This window comes from Scyliorhinus torazame, chromosome 14 (genome assembly GCF_047496885.1).
Source record: "Scyliorhinus torazame isolate Kashiwa2021f chromosome 14, sScyTor2.1, whole genome shotgun sequence".
Classification (NCBI taxonomy): Eukaryota; Metazoa; Chordata; class Chondrichthyes; order Carcharhiniformes; family Scyliorhinidae; genus Scyliorhinus; species Scyliorhinus torazame.
Window position 1 is genome coordinate 131,622,342 of NC_092720.1, and position 9,771 is coordinate 131,632,112.

Below are 9,771 nucleotides of genomic sequence, written 5' to 3' on the forward strand. Positions count from 1 at the left end.
ATGTGCAGGTTAGGTGGGATTACGGGGAAAGGGCGGGGGGGAGTGGGCCTAGGCTGGATGATCTTTCAGAGGGTCAGTGTGGACTTGATGGGCTGAATGGCCTCCTTCTGCACTAGACGCATTCTATGGAGTTAGTCTGTTGTAGGTTCTTGAGCTATAGGGTCAGCACCTCAGAACGGAATATGCTGTATAGAGACAGGTTGAATCTTATTGCACTTTCTGTAATATTCGTGTCAGAATATTTTGTAATGCACTTTAGTAAAAATGTTATGAACAATGTGTATTTTGGGGGAAAGGGTTTGATGGACAGAGGGAATGGGGGTGGAGGGGGAGGTGTTGGGGCGGTGGTGGGGGAGGGGGGAGGGTGCACAAGGGGCCAGGATTGGAGGAACACAGAGTCCTTTGGGAGTTATAGGGCTAGATGAAGAGGGTGAGAGGGGATATGGTCATGGAGGTATTTGAACAAAAAAAATCAGCCTATCAATATTAGCAAAAAGTATCTTCTGCTTCCTTTGAACAGAGCTTTTGACTGGCACGGCAGGATCAGTCACTTTATCCGAGCATTGCCTGCAAAAAGAAATGCATTGTGCATGCCAAAAGTCTCAAGCCAAAGCTGCAGTTTGCAACACATTTCCAAACAGTCAATCTGCCTCTGGCTATGTCACCCTTTGTTCACAGTATAATAGCGATGACAGCTTCCATCAATGTAGACACACACAAAAAGCACAGAGGTTAAAATTAATGTTCACCTATGCCAATATTCAGGTGTAACAGCAGAACATAACAGGTGGCGTATCCTGCTGAACCTGCACTATATCCTCTCTATTGCCTCCACCTCCTTCTTACAGTGTGGTCCCGAAGCTGCTGACAACACTCTTAGTGTGGTCTTATTAATGTTTTACTTGGATTCTCAATTCTTAAATTTGATATTCTAGTCCCCCTGCCATAAGGCACCATATTACATTATTACGGGGGCAATTTGGGGCAAAGGGGTGTGGTGGCAATGCCTCACTCCTGCAGAAAGTTGTTTTCTTGCCCATAAAAAATAATTTGGTTGCTAGCTATTGAGTCTCTAAGGAACCCTAAGTCGTGGCGGGGTGGTGGACCCAAAGTGTTGGGAGGTTCGCAGGGCCGTGCATCGCGGCGTTCCCGATCGCGGGAAGTAGCGCCCAACGGCCCGACCGGCTTTTGAAACTGTCGGCCGCGACCGGCTTTCAGAATGCCGGCCATTCCACGCATGCGTGCCCCCTCTCAGCAGTGCGCAGGTCAGGAGCCCAGCGTGGCAGAACGCCTCCTCCTGACGTCAGCGCGCTGATACAGGAGCAGATTTTTTTTTTAATCGCTGGAGTCTTCCTGCCTGGAGTGGCAGCAGAGAGCAGGTCAGGTGCCCTGTACACTGACATCACATGTTCTAAGCACGAGAGATTCCTTCATTTTGGAGCTGCCAGCAGGGCTGGTGTGAACTCCAAGCCCCCTGGTGAACAACCCATGAAGAAGAAGCTGAAAACAGGAACAAAGCAGCATAAAGATGATCACTTGAGGTGTGAGTTATTAATTGTGCCGCTGCAAATCAGGATTCAAAGTTCATGTGTGTTATAAGCAGGGAGGAACTGGCAAATGAAAGTTTAAAATCCTCAAAACTTCAAAGGCATTTGAGACAAAGCCTGGCGAGTTCGAGGACAAACCTCTTAATTTTGTATCAATGGATGCAGTAAATCATCAACTGAAGTCATGATCAGAAATGTAATGTTGAATAACAAAGCAAGTGAGACCATGAGGACCGAGCAGGCTCACCTGTCCCATTGAACTAAAAATGGTGGGTCGCAATGATCGGGCAGCGTGGATCGTGATGGTCGACCAACTTGGGTCGCGAAGGTCGGCCAGCATTGGCTGTGAAGTTTGGCTGGAGTTAGTCGCGAAGGGTCAGCCGGCGGGAGTCGTGAAGATCAGCCGGCTTGGGTCACAAAGGTCAGCCAGGGTGCGTCCTGAGGAATGGCTGGTTGGTAAAAATGGATCACGGGCAAAAGAGTTTGAAAAACACTGCTCCAGTAGATACATGGGGTGGGATTCACCGACCCCCCACCGGGTCGGAGAATCGCCGGGGGGGGCGGTGTGAATCCCGCCCCCGCCGGTTGCCGAATTCTCCGCGCTGGGGATTTGGCTGGGGCGGGAATCACGCCTCGCCGGTCGGCGGCCGCGGCCCCCCCGGCGATTCTCCGGCCCGCGATGGGCCGACTGGCCGCCCGCTTTTGGCCAGTCCCGCCGGCGTAAATTAGAGTAGGTCCTTACCGGCAGGACCTGGCGGCACGGGCGGCCTCCAGGGTCCTCGAGGGGGCGCGGGGGGATCTGGCCCCGGGCGGTGCCCCCACGGTGGCCTGGCCCGCGATCGGGGCCCACCGATCCGCGGGCGGGCCTGTGCCGTGGGGGCACTCTATCCTTCCGCGTCGGCTGCTGTGGTCTTCTGCCATGGCCGACGGGGAGAAGATCCCCCCCCCTCGGCGTAGCGCAAACCACTCCGGCACCGGCCTAGCCCCTGAAGGTGCGGAGGATTCTGCACCTTTGGGGTGGCCTAAGCCGGAGTGGTTCACGCCTCTCCTCGGCGCCAGGACCCCCCGCCCCACCTGGTACGGGAGAATCCCGCCCTTGGCTTCTACTTTGTTTACATATTCAAGAAGCCTAACATCTTGTTTAGGAATCTCCCTGCGGCACCCCAACAACGGCAGGTTGAGAACAGGCCATCCACACTGCTAAGCTGCCAAACACCGTTATGCTAACCTTTAACAGATGGGGGTGAATTGTATCTCCCCTGGCCCAGTGAAGGTGGCCCTTATCAGCTAGACCTCACATCCTTTATAACAGCCAGATGCACAGTCTGCTTTCTGCCTCCCACACACCGTGACCATATCCTAGCCTTTCCTTCGATGTTAGATGATTTCTCATCTATTGATACACATTATTCGGAAACCTGAAGCCGTCGCCCTTTTTTCCCCAAAAACGTTTTTTATTTACTCTGCAACTTTGCAATCTTCTCTGTTGAAACACATCTCAGTGTCCTGTCAGTGAATTTCTCGAGTTCAATCTCTTATCAGCTAGCTCCTTGTTTTTAAAAATCTCTCTTATTGCAATCTGATTCTCACCTTTGGGTCTCCATTTGGATCTTAAACCTTGTTGCTTTACGTTCACGACATCCCGGGCATTCAGCCACATTTAATTTATCTCCTAGATCTATTTCATTGCACCAAAAGCGATTTAGCAACATCTCTCTCCTTGTCAGCAGGTGAAACATTCCTCGAGGAAGGAATCCTGCTCATGGATGAAAAATTCCCTTCCTGTTTCTTTGTTTACTCCTTCACTGAATGAGTGGGTAGTTCAAATCTCCCAGGACATTATCTTGCTTATCTGTTTAGTGATTTCTTTTTCCATTTCTCCCTTACGTGTCCATTACAAATGGAAGTCTTGATGCACAGTGGGTAGCGTGGCTGTATTCGGGCCTGAAGCTTTCATAACAAAGTCAAATAGGTTGGCCATCAACCTGTATATCATTCCAACACTCAGCAGTGGTAAGTGGAGAGAGCAGGATAGCTCCGTGACCAGCCATGTAAGTCAAGAAAGTTGGAGCCTCCATCATCGCTATTCAAAGATCTGGACTGCAATGTGCACACAACGGTGTACATCGCCATAGCAACTTGTACTCCTTGGTGGGGCCAGTTGTCTCAGTTGGCTGGCCAAAAACAACACAAAATTCATTCCTTATTCTGGTTGGGGTAGATCTGGGACTGCCCTTCCCCTGGTGGAGGCCGCTGTGCGGTCTCTCAGTTCTGCCTTCAGGCAGAGATTAAAGAAGAACTGTGGTTGTACAACCTCACTAATGTAATAATCTATTTAATTAACTTTTTGCCTGAACCACTTTTTATTCCATTAATTCTCCCTGGAGTGCGTTGTCTCTTCTTCAGCATTGCTGCAACTTTACCTTCTTTCTTACCTATTCCATCTTTCCTTCAGTTATTCTGAACCCAAAGGTGAGTTTTTCCATTTCTGCTCCATTGGCTCTCAACACACTGAAGTCCATTGGCACGATCTACCGGCCGCGTCCAGCCCGAACAGGGCGCGCAACGGCTGGTAGGTCCTGGGAGAGGCCTCCCCCAGGCTTCTCAACAGCCGTACCACCTAGTGCGATCTGGTTCCCGCCCACAAGGGCTGGACCCAATCTGGCCCGCTTAAGTGAGTTTTGACGTGGAATCTAACTGGCTAGCGGCATCTGCCGGCCTCTACAGGGAGACCCCAGCCGAGCACCGATTAGTGCTGGTCCACACAAACGGGGGTCTACCAGGCCAGTGGGAGGCCCTGGATGGTCAGGGACAAGGTAGTGTGTCGGCCTGGCTCTCCCTGTGGCACCCAGGCACATTGGCATTGCCACCCTGGCACTGACAAGGTACCCCAGGTTGCACTGCCAGGTTGCCAGGGTGGTAGTACCAGGGTGTCCGGGGTGCCTGAAGGGCATTGCCAAGGACCAGGGCCTGAGGGAGCCATGAAAGGAGGGTTGTGCAGGATATAAAATGTGTGCGGGGGGGGGGGAGGGGGGGAGGGAGGGGGGGGGGGGGGAGGGTGAAGGGTGGATATGAAATGGCCTCCGGAAGGTTGGGTGGGGTGAAGGGTGGGATTTCAGGAAGGGGAAGGGCCCGAAAGGGGGCATGGGAAGGCCAGAAAAGGGGGGCCCTTAGTGACCCCATAACGGGGAGTTCTCAGTTGGGGGGGGTGAGGTAGTGCCTATGTGCGTGGGGGGGTGACATTACCCATGGATGGGGGATGTGGGGGCACCTCAATCTCACTTAGAAATTGGGGCACCCTTTCAAAATGGTGGCCCGCTTTCTGAGGAGCCAGTCTCACCGGAGTGTTCAGCTCCCCAGTGATGAAAATAATTCTAAGTGTGGGGTAGCCTGGAGAGAAACTCCCTAGAAAAAGTGACCAAAGGATGGATCTACCGGCCACATTGCCCCAAAAGACCGCGAGGCCAGTATATGTCAGAGACACATCTTCCGGGATCTACCTGGCTTGCCACGCCTCGTAAGATCTAACATGATCTTGCGAGAGTCGCAATCTGAATCCCACCTATTGTTGCCACAAATCTGATACTCACTGGCTGTCCAGCCTATTGTGGGCGGGAGCACTATTTGGCAAATCTACTTATTAGAGCGGGACAGCTAGTCTCACTCTAACATACATACTCCATGTGGTGTTGGGTGCTCTGAGGTACAGATGAACCAACACGGTTGCGATTGGTATAACGCAGTTTTATTCCAACTTGTTATTTACAGATCTGTCTTGGTACTCAGCACGTGGTGACTGTGTGAGTGTCTTGTTAATCAGGTCCTGTCCTTGTCCTTGTCTCCAGATGGACTGTCCACCAGGTGTCGTGTTTCTTGTCTTATACTGTGACTGCTCTTGTCTGTGATTGGCTGTCGCGTTATGTGTGCTATTTGGTCTGTTGGTCTATCTATCATGATGTGTGTGTTTGAATATCATGACACTCCGGATCTACTGAGACCCTGGGAATTAATCCCACAAACGGGTAGCAGATGGAATGGCACTTGTGGGGTCACCCAGGGAATTGGAGACCCCCAGGCGGTTGCCCTCTGGCACCCTGGCAGTGCCACATGGGTGCTAATCCTGCACTGCCTAAGTGACAATAAATCAAATCAAGGAGTGAATTAAGCAAAAGTTACTTTTCTCCTCCACTCTATTCCCTCTGCACATTACCCAAATCCGCCTTGACATCCCTCCCTCGGTCAATACCATTGACAATAGATTCACTCATTTATTTTCATTGCTTTGGTGGGATCTTTCTGTCGACTACTAGAATTAATACTTCTGTTCTTCATGTACATTTACATTGTCTGTTTCCATTTCATATTTTCTCCTTCCGACCGCATTTAATTCTGTCTGCTTTTGTTAAGGGACAGTCGGGACCCCAGTCTTACCTTTCTGCCTGCACAGAGCCATGAGAGACCAGTATATGAACAGTGGAAACAAAGGAGATCAACATGGCAAACACAACATTGTAACTCAACGGGGTGCAACCTGAAAGCACAGAAATGCGGATGCTGACTTCACTCAGTGTCACCCTCACCTCCCCATCAGAATTCTGCGTGTCAAAGCACCTGTGCAGAATTGAATGCGTTATTTGGGTTGGCAATTCATCACCTTGTCATAGGTGCTGTCCTTTGGATCGGGCATTAGGCTGCGGAACCATCTTCCTGGATCAAGTGATCGTTAAGGGAGGTGACATTTTGTGTTGGAGGAGCAAGCGAGTTCTCCGCCGTTGTCCTGGCGAACATTCCTTTCTCAACCAGTACCATTAATGACAGATTAAGAGGTCAATCATTTTACATTGCTTCTTGGGATCTTACTGTGTACACTCTTGCAACATGGCCAAAGAGCCTCCAAAGAGACCAGCTGTGACCTTGGCCAAAGGCTGTGATACCCCTGTGTAAAGTGCTCTAGGTCTCAAACCGGGATATCATAGTTCACTAGGGCAATGCCAAAGGGTGGGTGTACATGAATGATAGCCAGAACAAAAGAACGTGGATCAAAGTCACAGCGACATGTATATTTAAACAGAGATGGTCAATAACTAAAGTCTCACCTACTGGTTCACTTGGGGGTATGAGAAATCACGTCAATATATCAATTTCAGAATGAATAGATCAATCTCAGAATGAATGCAGAAATGCATAAGTACATCTCAAAATTAATAAATAGCCTTCTAAATCAATTTGCAAACTTGCAAACTTGCAGAATGATATAAATTAAGCAATTGGTTTTTTAAAATTAATTTCCTAATTATTTATAGCCAGATTATCTTTTTTATTATTAATGATATCGCTAAAATAAGTAGTTTCCGTGAAAATTATGATTAAACCCCACTTGGTTTTCAAGATAGCAAAATGAAAAGTTTGCTAAATTGAATTTAAAGTGATCACTTTTTAAAATCTATATACTGCTCACACTCTGACCTGTCAATCACAGTTCACTGCGAAGCGCAACAGGGAGAGAGAACGATAATTGACGTTGTCTTTTGTCTGAGGGGGTTTTCATTTTTGGAATGTAGGAATACTGGTCTTTGTATTCTGCAATTTGTAACGACCAACAAAAAAGCTTGCTTTAAAAATAATGAAAGCACTTGCATTTCTATAGCACCTTTCAAAGTCTCAATGCTTCACAGTCAATGATATTTTTTGAAATGTGGTCACTATTGTAATGTACAAAATGACAATTTGTACACTGATATGCCATCAATGAACACACGACGAGTGGTGAACATAACTGAGGCTTTAATAAACGAAACAGAAAGCCTCCTGGCCTCGGATCCCGAACTGAGGCAGCGGCGGAGTTTAGCCACCTTTATACTGAGCCCGGGGGGCGGTGGAGCCAGCAGGCAGTAGTTTACCACATTACACATAATACAGTGGCAGTTTACCACAATACACAGGTTATATACTACAGTGGTTCGGACCCAACAGGGACAAGTCCAGGCATGTAACAGTACAACAGTACAATACAATACAGTGGTTTACCACATACACATCTAGATTCCACAACAACAGTGTGCTAACGACCAGATAATCTGTCTGAGTAATGCCCGTTGAGGGCTAAAACTTGGCCAGGGGACCGAGGAGAGCAGCCTGACCCTTTAACAAATAGTGCTGTGTATTACTTACGTCCATTTGAGTGCAGACAGGACTTGGGTTTAACATCTTATACAAAAGGTAAAATGAGCCTTTGAATGGGTTGCCGGATTATGTACACCAGTGGGTATAGCACCGAACTATACAAACCAGACAAGGTCAGTTTGTGACAAGCGAGGCTCTGTGGTGATCACCTAAGAGGTCGCTCAAAGGCAGATGGCTAGGATGCCTCTGTCGAAAGCGCTCTGGGTCTCAAACAGGGATGTCATAGTTCACTAGGGCAATGCCAGAGAGTGGGTGCATATGAACTATAGCCAAGTCAAAAGAACATAGATCAAAGTCACAGCAACATGTATATTTAAAACAAGATGGTCAATAACTAAAGTTTCACCTACTGAGATGGCGGCTAGGGACTCCTACCAGGAGTCTGTTCCTGACTGCTACCTGGTGACATATACCTGGAGACTGAGTCCACTTGGGCATTGGAAAAGGGCAGGATTGGATTTGTCTATGATGTCACCCAAGGTCAAAACGACACCCAATACTGGCAATCTAGGTTCACAATGCAAAGGGCAGCTGCAGAATCCGCCAAAGTAGCACTCATTGACACGCAGGTAGAAAACAAAGACTGGGTTTATTTCGATGTGCATTAACCTCCATTCCCCAAAGGGTCTCCCTTCATGACCTGTACTCAGATCGAGGTTTATATACTGGTGAGTTTTCACCTTGTTAAGTGGGAAACCCCGACACCCGTTTCATATTCTGTGGAGGTCACGGGGAATCTGATAGTCCTTGTCCAGTAACCTCCACACGGGTTATAACACTCCAACCCCCACAAGTCCGGGGAAACATCCATTCCCATGGATGGGTCTGAGGAAAGCCTAATTTCCTTTGCCCGGGGATGGCATCCGGAGGCCGGCTGTGTGGCATGCAGATGCGAGTACCGAAACAGGGAGTGGCTTTTCCATGCGGAGCGCCTGGGTGGGGCCGGCGAACACAAGGTGGCCATGGGGGCTGGTGTGACTGGCTTCGGCGGTGGCAAAACGTCAGAATCGGAGCTGGGCTGCATCTCTTCTGACACCTTGGCGTCCTCGACATCCGAATCAGGTCTCTCCACAGCTGGCACAACCGGGGGGCAACGGTGGCAACTGAAGTCGAGGCGGCAGTACGAGTGGTGGACAGGCCCGGGCAAGAACCTCCGGAACTGGGATCCGGGGCGTCGGGAATGCGGCTGCGGAGATGGTCACTCCTGGAATGGTAAAATCAATATGGCTCAGCCATTCCCATGGTCTGAGGATTCAGGGTAAACCATTTTGGACAGAGATGAGGAGACATTTCTTCACACAAAGAGTGGTGAGCCTGTGGAATTCATTACCACAGGAAGTAGTTGATGTTAAATCATTGAATATATTCAAGAGGCGACTGGATATAGCACGTGTGGAGAATGGGATCAAAGGCTATGAGGAGAAAGCAGGATAAGGCTATTGAGTTGGATGATCAGCCATGATCGCGATGAATGGCGGAGCAGGCGGGAAGGGCCAAAAGGCCTCCTCCTGCCCCTACCTTCTATGTATCTGTGTATCCATGGGTGGAGCGGTTCCACTGCCGGCAGTTTCTGGTGCTCTTGGCACTACATGCAATGTTGGGCCAACTCCTCGATGTCCGTAACAATCCAAGATGCACATAGGAAGATATTACCAAACGCTCGGTCAAATATATGGGTTTTGGGGAGCATATTTGAGGAGGGGAAAGAGGCGTGGAGAGGCAAAGAGGTTTAGGGCAGGAATTGCAGAGTTTCCGGCCTACATGGTTGTTGTCAACGGTAGAACAGTGGATATCAGGGACGTATATGAGGCCAGGATTGGAGGAGGTAGCTATAGCAGAGGTCTGTGAGACTGAAGGAGGCTACAGGGATAAGGGGAATTGTGACCACAAGTGAGATCAAGGTCTTGCTGAATCAGGAACTAATGTAAGTCACCAAGCACATGGTGATCATACAAAGTGTGAATTTGGATGAACTCAAGTTTATGGCTGGTATAAGGATGGATGCCACCAGAAGAACATTGGAATAGTAAACACAACATAA

The 9,771-nt window shown here is 49.1% G+C and overlaps 1 long non-coding RNA gene across 1 annotated transcript; it reads left to right on the forward strand.

Moving 5' to 3' along the window:
• The first annotated feature begins 1,434 nt into the window (after nucleotides 1-1,434).
• On the forward strand, nucleotides 1,435-7,196 carry LOC140390050 (uncharacterized). The gene is made up of 2 exons (XR_011934543.1): nucleotides 1,435-1,978; nucleotides 5,955-7,196. It is a non-coding gene; the product is annotated as an uncharacterized lncRNA (long non-coding RNA).
• The last annotated feature ends 2,575 nt before the right edge of the window (nucleotides 7,197-9,771 follow it).